Source organism: Ambystoma mexicanum, chromosome 8 (genome assembly GCF_040938575.1).
Source record: "Ambystoma mexicanum isolate Mex_15411 chromosome 8, UKY_AmexF1_1, whole genome shotgun sequence".
Taxonomy (NCBI): domain Eukaryota; kingdom Metazoa; phylum Chordata; class Amphibia; order Caudata; family Ambystomatidae; genus Ambystoma; species Ambystoma mexicanum.
Genome location: NC_090929.1, coordinates 1,192,141,483 through 1,192,161,348, shown reverse-complemented (window position 1 = coordinate 1,192,161,348; position 19,866 = coordinate 1,192,141,483).

The following is a 19,866-nucleotide window of genomic DNA, read 5'->3' as shown; positions in this document are numbered from 1 at the left end:
AGGCCCAATAAATTCAACGGAATTATCAGAGATCTCAGTTACCTCGCTAAAGGATATTGGTTCACCCGGAGATGTCCCTCCTTCAATGTTCAAAACGCTTTTACTTTGTTCCATATGTTATCATAGAATGTCACAAAAGAACTCAAGACCACATTTAAAGCTGATATGGTCGGATGTGTCAATCAAATTCGTTCATCAACGTCCCGAAGAGTATGGTGCATTGCTGCATTTCCAGACAGGTCATCTGCATCAATTGAAGACTCTGATCTGATGCGTTGGTAATGGAATATTTGTCAATAATGTTGGTAAGGTCAGTTGGAGAGTCTGTGATAGATGTGTCATATGTTTGCTGAATGGCGCTACCAGACCTCCCAACAGATCCATTGTGTGTAAGAGAAGTATAATTAATATTTTCCAGGGCAATGTCTGCAAATTCGATGATACTGAGATCTGTAAGATCCTTTGGCCCTGGCAAAGCATATTGTTACTTCATTACGGAATGGTCCAACATGGCAATTCCTTTTACTGGGGCCACAGATTTCACTTCTGTACTGGAGCCCAGGAATCGCACACAGTAATTGTCCATACATCGCTGTCGGCGATTGGAACGAAAGGAGAGTGAACTCGCTGAGTTTTGTAATCAGCACGTTTTTTCTTTATGCTTTTCAAGGCCCCGGGGCTTTTGACCCCACTCTTGGTAATTTCAGCATGCCCAACTTCGGGAGCTGCCGAGTTCTGCAGAAGAGTGGGGTTCGAAGCAAAACTCTGAGACACAGTTATCAACTATACAAATCTATGGTCATCCTTATGTTCCCAAAATGCTCCTGGAGTTTATGAAAAGCAGCCAGGAGTTATTGGTGCAATGTGTCCTCTTCCCCTTTCTCATGGGATATTTCAAAAGTGTACAATTGGAATTAATGTATATGGTTCTGATTTAGTGTAACATTCTTTTAATGACTACACCATAGGTTGGAACTGATCATTAAAAATGAACAGCGTAAAATTTGAAAAGCAGCCAGTTTACAAGTTAATACAATTAACGATGTCCTTTTTAATAGTTTATTTTTGCCAAAAAATACACACAACTTTATCTCTCAAAATGTAATTCCTTCTTGCAATGGGTCGCGCTGACATCAAATCTAAATAGCTGTTTCTTCTGTTAGCACCAAGGTAATATTTGTGTATACTGGCCACTGATTGGTTGGTAGTGCACCAACAGAAAGAGATAGCAAGGCAAAACCAAACTTCTTTACAGAGAGAACAGAGAGAGAGCGTGCATTTGCTAATGCAACTCTCCTCCACAGAGTTCAACCGAGACACACACTGAGACAAATAGACAGATATAAAGCAGCAGAGAGAAGGGGGAGGGGGCTTTAGATGAGCGAATGATACAGCTAGTTTTGAGTACATTTCCAAGATGGAACCTCAATAGTCACATCCATCTAATCTCTAAGAAGATAGAAAATATGCAGGACATTATTGCCAGGGGTGGGGCATTGCCATGTATGCCAGCTAATTTCTGCTTCTGGGGAGACTAGACTGTGAGACTATGCCCCTGGTGCCTGGGTGTGGAGTTTGAGCTCAATGCCATATCTGCCTGTGAGGTGGGTGATTAAAACATGCCAATGAGATGTGCTGTGCACCAAGTGCATTGTCCTACTACCATCAAGCCGAAGGATGAACCTCTGACATCTTGCGCCAGAGAGCTTTCTGAAAATGAGGCGTGTGAATGGTAGCCACAATGCCTCCTGACACCAAAGATTTTGTTAGATTAACCTAGTGGAGGGACCCATGGGGGAGATTAAATCGGGTATTAGTTACAACACTTATCAATTAAATTGTTGTTATATGATAGAGTGTGTTTATCATGATCAGGTTCAATAAACATTTACAGATGACATACAAAAAACGGAAGACTAGATGTATTATCTTGTATTTACAAATTACTGACGAACAATAGAGGGTGATTCTTTGAGTTATAACCCAAGACTTTGTAGCTGCGTTCTCACTCATAACTCAAAGGACCTGCTCTGCACCTGATCAGGGTTGGGCACATGTGAGACTGCATAGCTGACTTCAATGGACTCTGCGTTTACGGTGCTTCCTGGACACCCATGCCACTGACCCATTTGATGAATTGCTCCATCAGCTCCCAATTCAGGCTACAATGTCTTCTATTCTGCCAGCTTGACCTCATATCCCTATTATTCAGAAATAATAAAAAGTCCTGATATTTTCATCCCACACCGAAGGACATGTTTTAGAATTTAGATGTCTGTGCCTGATACAATGGGCCTTTTAAGGAGATACGTGAGGGTGTTGTTGGAGAGGATGCAAGCCATCTACCAAGTGATGAGCTATCTACTAAGTGATGGTCCAAATGCGCTCAAGAGGTACAGGCCAGGAAGGCTGGAGGCCCTCTTCTCTATGCAATGAGCTTGAACAATTTGCCAAATTCTTTAATGTTGAAACACAGGCTCAGGGCTATAGCACTCAGCATGCTTCTTGATATGGCATAAAACGCTTGTTTAGGGATGCAGTGCCCAGCTCACTATTTGTAAATTCCCAGGGACTTAGTTCCCATTGCACTTCCAGTGATAAAATGACCATCTCATTTCAAGGTATAAAGTGCTTAGCTCACTCAGCACCTAGGGATATTGTGACCTGTTTGTTCTTCCTAAATCCAAGGAAAGAGTGCCCTGCCCACTATTCATCTGAGGATGTAGCACCCTGCTTGCTCTGCCACAGGCACAGATATTCTCAACCTTTGGCAAGGTTTCCCTCCTGGGCATATATTGGTCTAAAGTTCTCGGTACTACCAGACCTCTTAGCTTTCTGAGGCCTCTCAGCTCTGTGGAGTGTCAGATGAAGGACACGGACACTCTGAGGACATGTTCCAAATGTTTTTATTAAAGAATAAGAATAAGGCCTAACTTTCCCTATCGCTATGGGATATTCCCTACATATGTATTTAACTAGGGAGCTCAACAGTCGTCCATGAATGTCCAAATGAATATGTCCACTGTCCAAACTAATCTAACTGGTCCCACCACTATTCTAAATTAGCTAAGGTCAGGAAAATGGCTCTCTTCTCCTGAGGATACTTCTTGTATCTGTCTTTGGATTTCTTGTTAATAGGTAATCTTTAGATAGTCTCTAGTTACTTGCTTTTCATGCAGTTATTTCACGAGATTGATAGCTTTTCTATCCTCCTGAAGAATATCTGTCCTTGACCTTTTATACTTTCTTTGATCCTTTTTAGAGGACTCTGAACAACCTGGAAACGTACACTTTGTTCTGTAGTTCTGGCTTTCTAGGCAATTGTGCTTCACCTTACTCTGACATTCTCTAACTTGTATATTGTTTACTTTGTTGGTCTCTCTGAGCTTCAATTTGTAAGACTCTCTTTCTATCTTGAATAGCTTGTCTGCTTTTCTTCTTCACAGATTATTGACTTCCAACTTCTCTTATTCTCCCTCTTAGGGATGTCTATGAGCTTTGTTCTCACATTAATATCATTCCCAACGGTTTCTCTGTAATTCCATTCATAATATTGTCTTTCTCTTATGCTCCTTTTGTTCTGTGTTGAAGGCTTGGGTACTTTCCCCTTTTGCCAGGGTACTGATAACCAAGGTTGCTTTCTCTCCCTCTCAGGTACTTCAATGATGCTCTTCCTTACATAAAAGCAATTTAAGTTATCAGTTTTGTATTCAGATTTTATGTACTTGTACTGGGATGAGTTTGTATAATGATTCCTTTGTGGCCTCCCGGTCTCCCTGTTCTCCCTGTTACCTTCAACAACTTAAGGGAATGTCTCCAGGCTCTGTGCCTGTCAAGGAGCTTCTCTCTCGCTCCTCGTTGTTTTTGGCTCACTGTTGCCCGCGTCCTCTTCCTGGGATTCCCTCTCGCTCATGCAGCATTGCAGTGTTCATATAGGTAACCAGTCGCGTTGCTGCTTCATTCTCGTGATGGTATCAGTGTTGGTTTGTGGGCTGCATACCCACCACCTATCCTTCATGGTCATGCCACCACCTCGTTTTGGGCTCCAGCCCTCTCTGTTTCTTGCATCTGTGCTGTGTCTATGGCGTCTCTGTTAGGGAGAATTCTCATTCTATGGCTAATTTCCCTTACCTATAGAGTCCCCTAGCAGTTGTGCTGGATTTGAAGGGTTTGTTTCTTTTTACCTGCTAAGAGTGAGACTCATTTTCCCACTCTTAGGCATTTTTGCTATGTGTGTTCTAGGCTACTTGTGTGTTTAATGCCTATGGGATCTTTCTCAACCCCATAGGAACCATCTTTATTCATATGTGTTACACAGCACCCTCAGTGCAGTGACACAGAGGTGTCGTAGCGACCCCCAAACATAGACTCCATACCCTGGGACTGACTACTGTCTCGCAGGGCATGTAAAGTCCCCATTGACTTTACTAGTCAAATCCTATGAACTAAACCAGTACAACCCATCTTACTATGGAGGTACTGGAAGGGGTTAATAGTTTTTCCCCTATGTTCATTTTCGAGAGGGTATCGTACAGTCCCTCTCTCAAAAGTTTCTGGCTGGTGGCAGTGGTTACTACCATAATTATTCGACCGCAAATATTTTCCTATGGGATTTTCCCATTGTTCGAGGCTACCACTTTTTCTGACAGCCTCTAACATACCGCCAGTGCATTTTAATATTAACTTTGCTCCCGTAGGTTTTATTTGCCAGAACTTTAATATAACTCCTTTCTCGTGGCTTTCTCTAAACTCCTAACCCAGGTTGGGGATCCTAAGTTCGTCCTTTTGGCGGACTTCTGCCGAGAAGCCCTCCTTACGGCGCCACTGAGTCTGGGGTGGGTCCATTGTGTGGGAGGGGGTTGTAGGACTCCTGGACAGGGTTGCCTTCGCAACCCATGTCGCACTCTATCCTGATAGGCTGGAGGGTCTCCCGCCAAGATGACCACTCCACTGTGTGAGTGACAGCTAGGCTGTATGAATGGGGATCTTTTTGCATAAAAGCAGGGTGCTGAAGACTGGAAGAGCAAGACGTTGCCACTGGAACTAAGAAGCCGAAGAGGAGAGAAGCCAAATACATCTGCAACGACTGAACCACCGGTGAAGCCCTGCTGCAGCGTCTCAACACTTTTCTCCACACGATGAGAGAAGATCTTCATCTGCAAGAGCCTTCTTCTCTTGAGCTGGTGGGGCCAACCAGTTTGCCGATCGTCTTCCGTGACCTGCCTTGGTCGAATCTCCCGTACCCTGTACCAGGCCGGACAGCCAGGCACCAGTCCACCCGGACTGCGATTTAAAGGAGCGTACCTTTTATTCGTCGGGCAGCACCGCGGCTGGTTTCATCCCTGGGTAGTGCAGTAACTGGAACCTTCCTCCATGACGAGAGCCCCTCTTCCTCTGCTGGATCACCCGAACTGCAGGAACTACCAGGAACAACCGCCACCGCAGGAGCCACTTCTTCATTTAAAGGTACATTGTTCCGCCAGGCCGCCCTTTCTTCGCGGTAGCACTAAAGATGTTTTAAATCCTTTACCTACCTGTTGGGTTGGCTGCCCCTCTCTCTTAACATTGTCTTTTCAAGTTCTGCATCCACCTTTTCAAAATCGTTAACCAAAGACTTGACTGCAGCTACAAGAACATTTTGCTCCTGGGCCCTTGCCCTGTACGACTAACTCTGGCACAGGCCTACTGACTCTGGCTACATTTGTTAGACCTGCCTTCTTTAGATTGATTCTCAACTAGAACTGTGTTCGTGCACCTACTTCTTATAACTACCCTTTTATTCCCCTTTCCAAACCTTGTGAAATGCCATTTTGCTCAGTTTTCATTTAAGTATTGCCTATACTGATGCACTGTCTTGCTTAAACTGGTTCACAAACTTAGGGGAAGTGTTGCTAGGGTGTGTACGAAACTATTGCTATATAACTTGTGCTTTCCCTCCCTTGTGAGAAATTGATAGAGGTTCCCTTGTGTGGGGTTTTCACTGTGCCGTTTTGCTCAGTTTTCACTCTGGTTCACTTGGTCTACAATTCAACTTGGGAGTATGGATATTTTTCCTTTGACGTAATTTAACTTGCTTGATGACTGTGATACTCATGTTTTATTAGAAGTGTATACAATAAATATATATATACTTTTTAATACAAAGCTTTGGTCAGTGTTTCCTTGTGCCATAGTGATGTAGGCCTATTGTGTAAACCCTGAATACTGCTCATCTCCCTGTTGAGATAAGTCTGACTGCTCAGCCACAGCTACCAACTAAATCTTTGTGGTACAGACTGATACCAAAGGGTATTTATTGCTCTCACCTCTAGTCCTAATCTTGTGTAGTGCTCCCTAAAGGAACTGCACAGGATTCTGCCTAAGATTGGTGTACAGCGGTGAGCATAAAAGTATTGGATTTACATTTTAGAGCTCTGCTAGTACTTTGGTTCAAATAACCACAAGGCTAACTATCACAACAAGTTTATTTTAAACAAAAGTCAAAATTATGGTAAGTTACAGTCAGGAGACCCTCCTTACTAATACAGCTGATTATTTAAGGGATCTGTGTAGATAGAAAGGTCCTCCTGTCAAAGGCAAGAAATTAGAAATGATTGATAGACTGTTAGAGAAACAAAGTCTAGATAGTGGTGCTGTAGTGCCCACTACTCCAGCAAATGTAGCAAATCTTGAGGAAAATAATGTTGAAGATGTTATTGTTGAGACATATGAGGAAGAGGAGGATAACAATGTCACCCCCCCTGGCCCTCTACCTGCTCAAAGGCCTCAACCTATCGCTACTGGACCCTTACCAGGTCCCACATTAAGTCCTGAATTTATCTCACTAGAAAAAATGAGACTTGAACTAGAATTCAAAAGAATTAGTTCCCAAACTGTACAGAGACATCAAGAACTAAGGCTCAAAGAAATGGAGCTCAACCATGAGCTTGAGATGAAGAAATTGTCTTTGGAAAATGCTCCTCTCCCCGAATCCTCTAGATCTTCCAGTCCAAAAAGACCCTGGATGCCTAAAGAGATTGTGGGTATGTATGAACCTAAGTTGGATGTATTAGATTGGCTTGCTATGTTTGAATACAATCATGGGCTCCAGGATATCGCAGGGAATCAGTTGATCCCCTGGTTATTCTCTAGGCTCCCCCCTGTTGCATCTGATGTGGTAATGGAGTTTGGGGAGGTGGATAGGATGGATTATGAATGTGTAAAGCTAGTTTTGATGGCTAGATTTGGGAAGACTCCTTCCCAGTACCTTAAGAGGTTTAGGACCCTCAAAAAGCATGATAGTACCCCTTGGGCTACTTGGGTGAATGAGTGTTTGAAGAACTTAGAGGGATGGATTAAGGGTTATAGAGTTAACACTTATGAAGGAATGAGAAATCTTGTTATGATGGAGTCTATCTATGATGCCTGCTCCCTTGAGCTCAGACAGCACTTGGCTGATTCAAAAGAACTGGATTCTAAGAAGCTAGCTAAGGCTGCTGACTTGTGGGTTGCCAACAGGGCTACTCACAAGGATAACTCAGAAAAAGGATGAGGGAAAGCAGCCAAAGAAAGACAACAAAGAGAATTCAAATAATTCCAATTCCAAAGAGGGCCCCAAACAAAATTCTAAGGGTAAGCCATAAGGGAAACCTAATCAGGCTAGTGCACCTTCTGGTCCCAGACCAGAAGGGCGTCAGAACAAGCCACCATTCATAAAGACATTTGGAAAATGTTATGTTTGTGGCTCTACTGATCATGTGAAAGGGGATCTCAGATGTAAGGGTAAACCTTCAGCCTTCGCTCCAGAGGAGGAAGTACATATGGCCAGTGGAATCTTTCAACTACTAGCTGAAGATCCAATTGGAGTCTCAGCTAGTGTATCTTTAGAATCTCTAGGGTTGTGGGAACAACAGAATTTACATGTGTATAATTCTATCCCTCCTAATACTAAAGAGTATTATAAAGACAGTGTCCTAGTCAAAGAGACCCCTGCCATTAGAGACACTGGGGCCAGCATAACTGTGGTGGACAAATCTTTTTTCAAGGTGGAGGATGTTGCTAAGGCACCCAAACGCCTCACCAAGTAAGCTGGAGGGCCTGTGAAGATGCTTCCCCAATTACCAGCTCTCATCCAGTGCAATGGAATGACTGTCAGGATACCTGTGAGTGTACAATCTGAAGTACCAGGAAGGGTGCTGTTGGGCAATGATCTGAAAGACCTGGGAGTATTGTCAAGTACTCCCAGACCTCCCAGTAAGAGATTACAGGAGCTTATCAGACCTGCAAGGGAGAGGACCTTGAGGGGCTCTCCTGAGGAGATGACAGAAAAATAAATCACTCCTACTCCACTGGAGTTACTAACTGCTATTTCAAAGCAACCAGAAGCAAAGGGGAAACCCAAGACTTCACAGTAGAAACCAACAGAAAGCACTCCAGTGCTGCCAACCAGGAAATCTCCTAGGTTGTCAAAAATCACAACTGTGATTCCTCCTCCAGCTGAGGCTGAGAGTGAGGTACAACCCTGTGTGGTTGACCTAGAGCCTGAAGACTCAGATCTAGTAGGAGGCCAGGAACTCATTGGAGATCTTGACCCTGTGGACCATCCTGAGCTGCAGTCTTTACTTAGGTGGAACCCAAAGGGCAGACTTCAGTAAGGGACAAAGAGAATGTCCAACTCTGGAACGTCTTCGACACCAGGCAGCTTCTCGGCTTGAAGGGCAAGAGCCTGGGAAGTATAGGTTCCACTGGGAAGATGGCCTCTTCTATAGTGAACCGACAGAGTCAACCCCTGGAGACTACAAGAGACTTGTAGTGCCCCAAAAGAACAGACTCCAATTCTTGCAACTAGCCCATGAGATACCTGTGGCTGGTCACTTGAGCTTCAAGAAGACCAGGGAAAGGCTCTCTCTCTCTACTTTTATTGGCCTAAAATGGGGGCTGAGGTAGATAAGTATTGCAAGAGTTGCCACACTTGCCAAACCTCTGGTAAAAGTGGCTACAAGAAAATGGCACCTTTAGTGCCTCACCCTGTGGTGGGAGTAACATTTGAGAGGGTAGGAATCAGCATTGTTGGTCCCCTTGATCCTCCAAGTTCTTCAGGCAACAGGTTTATACTTGTTGTAGTAGACCATGCTACTAGGTTCCCTGAAGCAATTCCTATGAGGACTGCTACAGCTCTGGCTGTGGCTAAGGCCTTCCTTGGTATTTTTACCAGGGTTGGGTTTCCTAAGGAGGTAACAACCGACAGGGGGTCAAATTTTATGTCCCACTACATGAAGGCCATGTGGAAACTGTGGAGTTCCCTACAAGTTCTCAATAGCATAACACCCTCAGACAAATGGGTTGGTAGAAAGGTTTAACAGAACCATGAAGAGCATGATAAGAGCTTTAGAGGACCCTCTTAAGAAAAAGTGGGATCTTCTACTGCCATGCCTTCTCTTTGCATATAGAGAAGTCCCTCAGGAGGGAGTGGGTTACAGTCCCTTTGAACTTATCTATGGCCATCCGGTCAGAGGTCCATTGGCCATGATCAAGGAGGAGTTGGAGAGTGCTCCTTCCCCCACGCCAGTCAGAGTCACTGACTATGTGATAGGACTCCGGAGGAGAATGTCACACATGAATGCTGAGGCAAGTGATAACTTGAAAGCAGGTCAGGCTCTGGTCAAGCATTGGCATGACCAGAGGGCCAACATGGTTGAGTTTGCTCAAGACCAGTTAGTTCTTGTTATGACTAGAAAGGCAAGCTGCTATGACCATACCATATTACTGCGCCAGAAAATATATTAAAGAAAAAATGCTGGATCAGAATGAAGTTGTGTAATGGGGAAGTTTAATTAACATTGCCCTCTGGATAACACGTGTTTCGGCATGGTGCCTTTATCAAATCAGGGCACATCAGTGATGTTTCTCATGAGCATGACTGGGTAGGTAATAACTGGGGTGAATCCCAATGCTAAAAATAGCCTTGCCGCGTCCCACGTCCTGCCATCACTGGATATGCCCTGATTTGATAAAGGCACCATGCCGAAACACGTGTTATCCAGAGGGCAATGTTAATTAAACTTCCCCTCAATTAAACTTCACATCAACCGTCTAAAAGCTTATGTCTGAAGACCAGAACTGGGAGCTCTGCTTCTAGCTTCAGCTCAAGAGGAGGAGGAGGGTGAACCTCTACCTGGCCTCCTCAGAGGAAAACCTTTGGACGAGAAAATAGAAGGAGTTAATCTCTGTTTGTTTGTTGTTTATTTATTTATATAGCGCAGACTAGGCCCAAAGGCAACCGGGCACATATCTTGGCAGAAAGTTACAGTTATAACATATCATCACATTGGTACCAACATATTGTGAACAAAATATACAGAATATACAATTGACGTTACAAGACAGAGCAATAAGCGGAACAGTAGTGCCGGAACAAAGCAGAGCTAGGTCCCAGATGGCCCGTCAGAGTCAGAGGGCGGTTGTTAGTGAGATGTAACTAGCCAAAGCTTGGCTTTGTGTTTGAATAGGTTAAATGACGGTAAGGTTCTGATGGGATTCTCTCTTCTAATCTGACACCTGAGCAACAGGAGGAGTGCAAAGTTTTGTTGAATCAATTTGCCTCCCTGTTTTCTCTAGCACCAGGCTTGACCCCTTGGGGCCAGCATGATATCCAAACTGGTGACTGTTTACCTGTCAAAAGCAGGGGCTACAGGATGTCAGAAAATGTAAGAACCCACATCAAAGGAGAGGTCAACAAGATGCTTGATCTCGGGGTAATAGAGCCCTCTACTAGTCCATGGTCTAGCCCAGTTGTGTTAGCACCAAAGGCAGGATCCAAGAGTTGAGCTTCTTTGTGGACTATAGAGCTCTAAATGCAGTAACTAGGACTGATGCCCATCTTTTGCCAAGGACAGATGAGCTGGTAGATAGACTTGGCTCAGCGAAGTTCCTCAGCACATTTAATCTCACGTCAGGCTATTGGCAAATATCCCTGACTGACCATGCCAAGGAGAAAACTGCATTCTCCACCCCAGTTGGTTTATACCAGTTTAAGGTTATGCCTTTTGGATTAAAGAATGCACCTGCTACATTCCTAAGGATGGTTAATCAGGTTCTGAATGGGATGGAGGGCTTCTGCATGGCATACTTGGATGACATTGCAGTGTTCAGCCCTACTTGGAAAGAACATGTTGACCACCTCGGATATGTTTTGCAGGCTCTTGAACAGGCCCATCTGACCATAAAGGCAAGTAAATGTCAAATTGGTCAGAGTAAAGTGGTCTACCTTGGGCATAGGGTAGAAGGTGGTGAAATAAGCCCTTTGCTCAAGACTGAAGCTGTGCAAAAATTGGACAACCCATTCTACTCAAACCCAGGTGAGAGCCTTCCTAGGCCTCACTGGGTATTACAGGAATTTCATTGAGAACTATGGATCCATAGCTTCTCCACTGAATGTAATCTCTTCTCCTAAATTCCCTAAAAAGATCAAATGGAATGAGGAGTGCAATCAGGCCTTTGAAAGCCTGAAGAAAGCCCTTTGTCAAGCTCCAGTTCTCAGAGCTCCTGGCTACCACCAACCCTTCATTGTACAAACAGATGCTTCCAATATAGGTATAGGTGCAGTACTCAGTCAACTGGATGAGAAAGGTAGGGAGCACCCCCATTTGCTTCATCAGTAGAAAACTGAAGGAACCTGAAACAAGGTGGGCAACTATTGAGAGAGAATGTTTTGCCATTGTGTGGGCTTTGAAGAAGTTTAGATCATACTTGTATGGATCTACTTTCATCATTCAAAGGACCACCAACCTTTGAGATGGTTAATTCAAATAAAAGGGGAAAACCCAAAACTGCTAAGATGGGCAATCTGCCTCCAAGGTTTGATTTTACCATTGAGCACAGGTCAGGATGTCACCACCAAAATGCTGATGGTCTCTCTAGGATGTTTATAACCGACTTGAGGTAAGAGACTCATCGAGGAGTGGATTAGATCCTCCTGTCCCTTAGTCTGGGGGGGGCGAGTGTTAGAGAGAATTGTCATTCTATGGCTAATTTCCATTACCTATAGGGTCCCCCACCAGCTTTGCTGGATTTTAAGGGTTTGTTTCTTTTTATTTGCTAAGAATGAGACTCTTTTTCCCACTCTTAGGCATTTTTGCTATGTGTGTTCTAGGCTATTTTTGTGTTTAATGCCTATGGGATCTTTCTCAACCCCATAGGAACCATCTTTATTCACATGTGTTACACAGCACCCTCAGTGCATTGACACAGGGGTGTCGTAGCGACCCCCAAACATAGACTCCATACCCTGGGACTGACTACTGTCTCCCAGGGCATGTAAAGTCCCCACTTTACTAGTCAAATCCTATGAACTAAACCAGTACAACCCATCTTAATGTGGAGGTACTGGAAGGGGTTCATAGTTTTTCCCCTATGTTCATTTTCGAGAGGCTACCGTACAGTCCCTCTCTCAAAAAGTTCTGGCTGGTGGCAGTGGTTACTACCATAAATATTCAACCGCAAATATTTCCCTTTGGGATTTTCCCATTGTTCAAGGCTTCCACTTTTTTCGACAGCCTCTAACATACCGCTGGTGCATTTTAATATTAACTTTGCTCCGGTAGGTTTTATTTGCCAGAACTTTAATATAACTTCTTTCTCGTGGCTTTCTCTAAACTCCTAACCCAGGTCGGGGATCCTTTGTTCGTCCTTTTGGCGGGCTTCTGCCGAGAAGCCCTCCTTTCGGCGCCACTGAGTCTGGGGTGGGTCCATTGTGTGGGAGGGGGAGTAGGACCCCTGGAAAGGGTTACCTTTGCAACCCATGTCGCACTCTATCCTGATAGGTTGGAGGGTCTCCCGCCAAGATGACCACTCCACTTTGTGAGTGACAGCTAGGCTGTATGAATGGGGATCTTTTTGCATAAAAGCAGGGTCCTGAAGACTGGAAGAGCAAGACGTCGCCACTGGAACTAAGAAGCTGAAGAGGAGAGAAGCCAAATACATCTGCAACGACTGAACCACTGGTGAAGCCCTGCTGCAGCGTCTCACCACTTTTCTCCACACGACGAGAGAAGATCTTCATCTGCAAGAGCCTTCTTCCCTTGAGCTGGTGGGGCCAACCAGTTTGCCTGTACTCAGAGGCTGGATAGCCAGGCACCAGTCCACCCGGACCGCGATTTAAAGGAGCATACCTTTTATTCGTCGGGCAGCACCGCGGCTGGTTTCATCCCTGGGTAGTGCAGTAACTCGAACCTTCCTCCACGACGAGAGCCCCTCTTTCTCTGCTGGATCACCCGAACTGCAGGAACTACCAGGAACAACCGCCACCGCAGGAGCCACTTCTTCATTTAAAGGTACATTGTTCCGCCAGGCCTCCCTTTCTTCGCGGTAGCACTAAAGGTGTTTTAAATCCTTTACCTACTTGTAGGGTTGGCCGCCCCTCTCTCTTAACAATGTCTTTTCAAGTTCTGCATCCACCTTTTCAAAATCGTTAACCAAAGACTTGACTGCAGCTTCAAGAACATTTTGCTCCTGGGCCCTTGCCCTGTACCACTAACTCTAGCACAGGCCTACTGACTCTGGCTACATTTGTTAGACCTGCCTTCTTTAGATTGATTCTCAACTAGAACTGTGTTGGTGCACCTACTTATAACTACCCTTTTTCTCCCCTTTCCAAACCTTGTTAAATTCCATTTTGCTCAGTTTTCATTTAAGTATTGCCTATACTGATGCACTGTCTAGCTTAAACTGGTTCACAAACTTAGGGGAAGTGTTACTAGGGTGTGTAAGAAACTATTACTATATAACTTGTGCTTTCCCTCCCTTGTGAGAAATTGATAGAGGTTCCCTTGTGTGTGGTTTTCACTGTGCCGTTTTGCTCAGTTTTCACTCTGGTTCACTTGGTCTACAATTCAACTTGGCAGTGTGTATATTTTTCCTTTGACTTAATTTAACTTGCTTGATGACTGTGATACATGTGTTTTATTAGAAGTGTATAAAATAAATATATATCTACTTTTTAATACAAGGCTTTGGTCAGTGTTTCCTTGTGCCATAGTGCTGTAGGCCTATTGTGTAAACCCTGAATACTGCTCATCTCCCTCTTGAGATAAGTCTGACTGCTCAGCCACAGCTACCAACTGAATCTTTGTGGTACAGACTGATACCAAAGTGTATTTATTGCTCTCACCTGTAGTCCTAATCTTGTGTAGTGCTCCCTAAGGGAACTGCACAGGATTCTGCCTAAGAGTCTTCCTCCTCAGTTCAGCACACACTTAAATGTCACAGGCTTTGTGGCTTGCTTCTTCTCTGCCTCCTTCAGGTGTTACACAGGAAGGGAGTCTCCCTTGCCTGCGTATGTGTTTCTCTCTGTGTGCGTTGTTCGGCATGTATTCTCTATTCAACGTACATGTCTCAGTTGATTGGAGACTCATTTTCAAAGGCACACATTCTCTTTCTTCTTGATAATGGTGTAGATTGGCTTGTTCTGCATCCAAGTCTTAACTCTTGTAAGTCTTTGGTATTTTAGAGAGTCCCATGTATGCCGTTATGTGTAATGGTTTCAGGAGTTCCTAACAGGAACGTGTGTTCTTGTCCCTAAGGGGGGGTCTCTCCTGGGGAGGACCACTAGCCTCGACCCCTAGGAAGGGGGTTGCGGAGCCAGCTCACCTCCCTAGCCCCATAGGGAGCGGCTCCTCCTAAGGGAGAATGAAGGAATACCTGTGATTCATCACATACCTTTCCCCTTACGGTCAGGGCTTCCCCATCTCCCTCTCTTTGAAAATAAACTTTATTCATTTTACAATACCAAAACAATGAGAACATGTAGTCCAACACAAATAAAGACCCACCATGAGTTCATTGTACAGTTGCAATGTACAGTACAAGGGAGGGAGTCCACAATTTAAATACAACACAGCTATTCCGCAGCAGTAACCAAATATCGTACGTATGGTCCCCATCTCCCTCTTGAAGGTACCTTGTTTTTTTGGGTTGAAGTTTTGTCTTCCCTGTGTCTGGAGCTGTGGTTTCTCCCCCATCTCAGATGGGTGTGTCCGAGAGTTCTGCGGCAGCCTCCCAAGACATAAGAGGAGACTATTGTGGTTTCATGTTTGGTACCAAAGGAGGAGTTAAGAGTTCTCTTTCAGAAAAAGGTTCCCAAGAGCAGAGGGGAGCTTGTGGTTGGTTTTAATCAACCACTGATGGAATTGTGGGACGTTGTTACCTAAGATTAGATCTTCTGGTAGTTCAGGGATAACTGCTGGCTCAATATGTATGGTTTCGCCCAAGAGGGTAACAATTATTGGGCTAAAGGGGTATTCTTTAGTATGTCTTGGGTATGTTCGTGAATGCATTGAACTGGTCCCTTTTGGGTCTCTCCGCCTACAGATGATAGTAACCTTGGGTGGATGGCACATCCATTACTCCCAGTATCTAAACAAGTCCAAACCCTCTGATGTAGTATCGTTGCAGGGACCGAATAAGTGGTTTGGTTTCCTGCATATGGATACTGATTTATGCCCTTATTCAGGGATCTTGTACCTTTAGGGAGAGAACAGGATGGAGCTTCTCTTTTCAAAGTTGGAAGTGGGGTTGATGCATGGGCATATAGAGTAGTGGCAAAGGACACCCTCAGAGTCTCAATCCGGGTTGCCCTGATCTTTTTGGGACTGTGTCTGGAGGGTGAAGTAGGAGGAGACAAAGAATTGAGGAGACAACATTTCATTGGATGTCCATACTTTCCGCACAAATAGTATGCATGCCCCTCGGGGGGAGATAGCGGTAAAGATGACATAACATGACTCCCCTTGATTATTCTGTCTGTAGTGTAAGTGGTTCACTATCTCGGAAGAATTGCCTGCGGCTCTACCCGCTCCAACTGCTTGGATATCTCAAACCCTTCTGAACAGTGTAACGTTTTCTCAGACTTAAGTTGTTCTTCCATCACTTCGGTTTCTGTCAAAAACTATTTAGGTGGGAAAACAGGAAAGGGTTGGACTTGAAACTCTTAGGATTTTCTTTCTCTATTGGCTAGGGGGTTTCACCCGGTACTTGGAAATTATGGTACCCTAGGTTTCCCTGGGAGGTAGTACATTAGTGTTAGGGTCTATCTCAGTCTCCAACCTTGGGTGGGTTGAAAGAAACATCCAGGGGTTCTCTACACCTCTCCTTTCTCCTGGTTTGATATTTTTTCCATCGCCAGGTTTGATATTTTTCTAGGAGGACCTCAGATATCAGATACCCCACCAACTCACTTACCTCTGGATCTGAATGGAGCCACTAAAGTAATTCAGAAGGATGAAATTAAACTACCCCTTATAAGAAAAATCGGTGATACCATCAGACTGACCTTCCGCCAGGGTATTGCAGGTGGGATCACATATACTACTGAACCGGAGGGGACGGTTACAAGAAGGTCTAAAGAAATCATGATTATCTCTCCCAGGGATCTAGTAGTCACGGGGACTGAAGAGTTGATAATTGATACCCGCTACCATTTTCCCGACCAGTGGGATGGCCTTGGAAGTTAGGGTTTGAAAGGTGAGGCCCAACCTCCTTCTGTGGGGTTTTCAGTGATGATGGAACACTGGCCAATCGGGATGTTGAGGTTCTAACTCTGCTTTGGAGTGGATCGACTTCATCACAGATGTTTTCTTGGAGTTCGGGCCAGTGGATTTCTGTACATGGTCCAACTCTATATCAGGCTTTACAGATCCCACTCTAACACCATAAATTGAGAGAATCCTCCTGGTATCCTCACTCCTACTGCCCTGGTTCCTCTTTGCAGGTGGTCAGGGAAAGGCCATTGCTTTTGGATCCTGACGCTAGGGGTGGAGAAGCGAGAGAGGATCATCTGGGTGGAGGATCCATGGGGATTGTGAATGGGGCGCCCAAAGGCGAGATAGGGTTTCCCCCTTTCCCTATTGATGACCAACCTAACCTTCCCCCAGCCTTTATGGGCTATCGTCAAACATCTCCCCTCAATTTCCCACAATTTCCCTATGACAGTACTGGGACAAATTGTTTTTACACTACGTGCTGCCTGAAGATTGCGTGCAGTGGAAGTATTATCTCCTGATTTCCACCCACTACCTGCGTCTTCGTTTTCATCTACATCTGCATTAACTGGTGCTGCACTCGACTTGGCCTTTCCAAGATGGCCTTTTTACTGCTCTCCTGTGTTAGCTGCCTGGTCTGGCCTCACTCCCCCTCCCATTGGTTGCATTGGTTCAGATTGGGCCATCGGAGCAACTGGGAGGCGGGAGGCGGTCCAGACAAACGAAGGCCCACAGTGAAGGCCCCTGTCTGCTCCCTGTCCGCTCCAGAACGCTACCTACTTGTGGTCCTCTGCAACCTAGCACCTTGCACCATAACTTCAATGACGCTGCCACCTCACTCTTCTAAGAAATCCAGACAGCCTTGACATTGCCACCTCCTTAATTATGGGTTAGTTCCCTCCTTCTGGACTTCACTCCTACCCCCTTTTGACATTCACTGTCCCTTCTGCTTGCTTCTCCCATGTCTACTTTCTGATTTGCATTGCCTTTTTCGACCCTTTGTTAACAACTGAACCCAATCGGAAAGTCAAATCTTGCTGTTTTTGCTTTTTGTTTTAAAAGTCAAATTTTGCTGTTCTTTGCTAATTGCTCTGCATTTTGCTTGTAATTGTTGCTTCTCTGTAACTTGCCAGCCCAGTGACTTCACCGCTCTCTTTGTTCCACTCCTACCTGCCTTCCCCCCCACCAGCATTCACCTCTAACACATACCCTTTATTTTCACCTATGGTGCCTTAGCATATGCCTTTGAAAGTCAAATTTGGGTGTGTTTTGGAAAGTCAAATTTGGGTGTGTTTTTTGAAAGTCAAATTGGGGTGTGTTTTTGAAAGTCAATTTCGGGTGTGTTCTTGTAATTCAAATTTGGGTGTGTTTTTTCACGTTATTCTGGACCCAAATTGTAACCTTCTAGCCCAGTGACTCTTCCATACTGCTGTTCTTGCATACTCCTCCTACTGCCGTCTCTCACTACCTGCTCATGGCGTTATCTGGTTCTCCTATTTATTCCAACTGCTTCATTATCAACTATCCTTCCCTTCTCACTGAGTCTAGTAAGAAAAAATAAAAAAAGGATATCTTGTCTTCCAACCCTGGTCTCACCATTGCTGATATCTATTCCAGCCCCTCTCCCCTCTGCCAGACAAACCCTCGCTGACATCCTCCTTTTTCGTCCCTTCACCAGATCTCTGGACCCCTCATATGATCTCTGTGCTCTGTCCTGTCTCTTCCTCTCCCATTAATGGTGGCACTCACTGGGTAGTCCTCATAGCTTTCTTTGACTCCTCCAGAGTCATCATTAATTGTCTACCCTAATGGCACTGTCATGGTGCAAGGCCCTCAGGCGAATCTCCTCCTCTTTGATAGGCGGTTCCCTCGCCTTATCAACTTCCTCTCATTTCCTGCATCCCCCTACTCTCCGCCCTTAGCTACCTTGACTCCCTCTCCTTCCTCCTCTGCTCCATCTCAAGCTCCCTTCACACCTCCGCAGGGCGTACCTCTGATTTGCACCCCTCCCCGGAAGGTCTTTAAGGCTGGTAACCTTCTTCATCTTGCCACTCTCACCTCTCGCTCGGCTGTCAAACACTCCTCTGACATCTGCCACCTCCCAGAAGAACTCGACCTTGGTGTCCTTGGTCTTACTGAGACGTGGTTCACAGCCAGCTCTGTCACGAGTTTTGGCACTCTCCTCCCTGATGGTTACAAGATCCTCTCCGCCCCCAGATCCAACCGGCCTGGCGGGGGTGTAGCCCTGATCTTCCTTGAATGGATTCCTGCCTCTATCATCATCACTCAGACTTACTCCTCTTTTGAATGCCTTGTCTACAGGCTCTCTCTCACCCCTAGCCACTCTCTTACTGTTTCTACTCTCTACCGGCTGTGATGCTGGAAATGCATTGGAGGGACAGCACCCTCCCTGTTTTTGTTCTGTAGTCCTTTTTCATGTATGTTCTGTATTGCTTTCTGCCCAGGAGTCCATGGGGGACTCCTGGCAGTGCAGCTCTTCCTCTTTTTGGTGGTGTACAGACCCTCGGGATACCCTTATGGCAGCCACGGGTGGGGGTACAACCCTGTACCCCTAGTGTATGTTTTGGGCACCTGTGTGTGGCCACAGAGTAGGGTATGGGCTGGTGGCAGCTCCATGCTGAATTTAACAGGTGCTCTGAGTATCCTCCATTTTGGGATACCCAGGCCCTGCTATTGGAATCAGTTGATTCCTAATAGGAGACCAGATGTCCCCTGTGGCCTCTTGCTTTCTATTGCCTGTTACCTTGTTTTTCTCAAAGTCCTGGGAAGCCCTGACTCTGTCCCTTCCCCCTGACTGGCTGTTGGGTGGAAGTTCCATATATGGTATTGTGGGGAAGTCCAGGCCAGACTAGCTGGAGCCTTCCCAGTGACTGTATGTTGTGGGGACACCCTGTGGGTGGGACCTAGGTGAATGGATTGTGTGACCAATATGCACTTCTTGTTATGGGTGTCTGGTTTCTGGTATGAGACACAAAAACTGAGACAGCCCTACCTGAAACTGGTATGAATGCAGTGTGGAGTGTTGAATGGCAGTGTACTTGTCCCAAAACACATTTCTTGTTGCGAGTGTCTGGAGGGAGGAAAATGGCCTGAATGCACTGTGAGTCTGATTGGCTGCCTGACTGTCTGAATGCCCTTCTGAGTGATTGGTTGCCTGAGTGTGACCCAGCAGAAGGAATTAGAGACAGCACAGTATATCTGGGGGCCTCTCACTGCTAGAATGTGTTCAGAAGCTGAAGTTGATACTTGATGCTTATCCTTGAAGCCCAGCTGGAAGACGAAGACTTGCTGCTGCATTTGCTTCAACCGGATCCGAAAGCTGTCGAGTTTA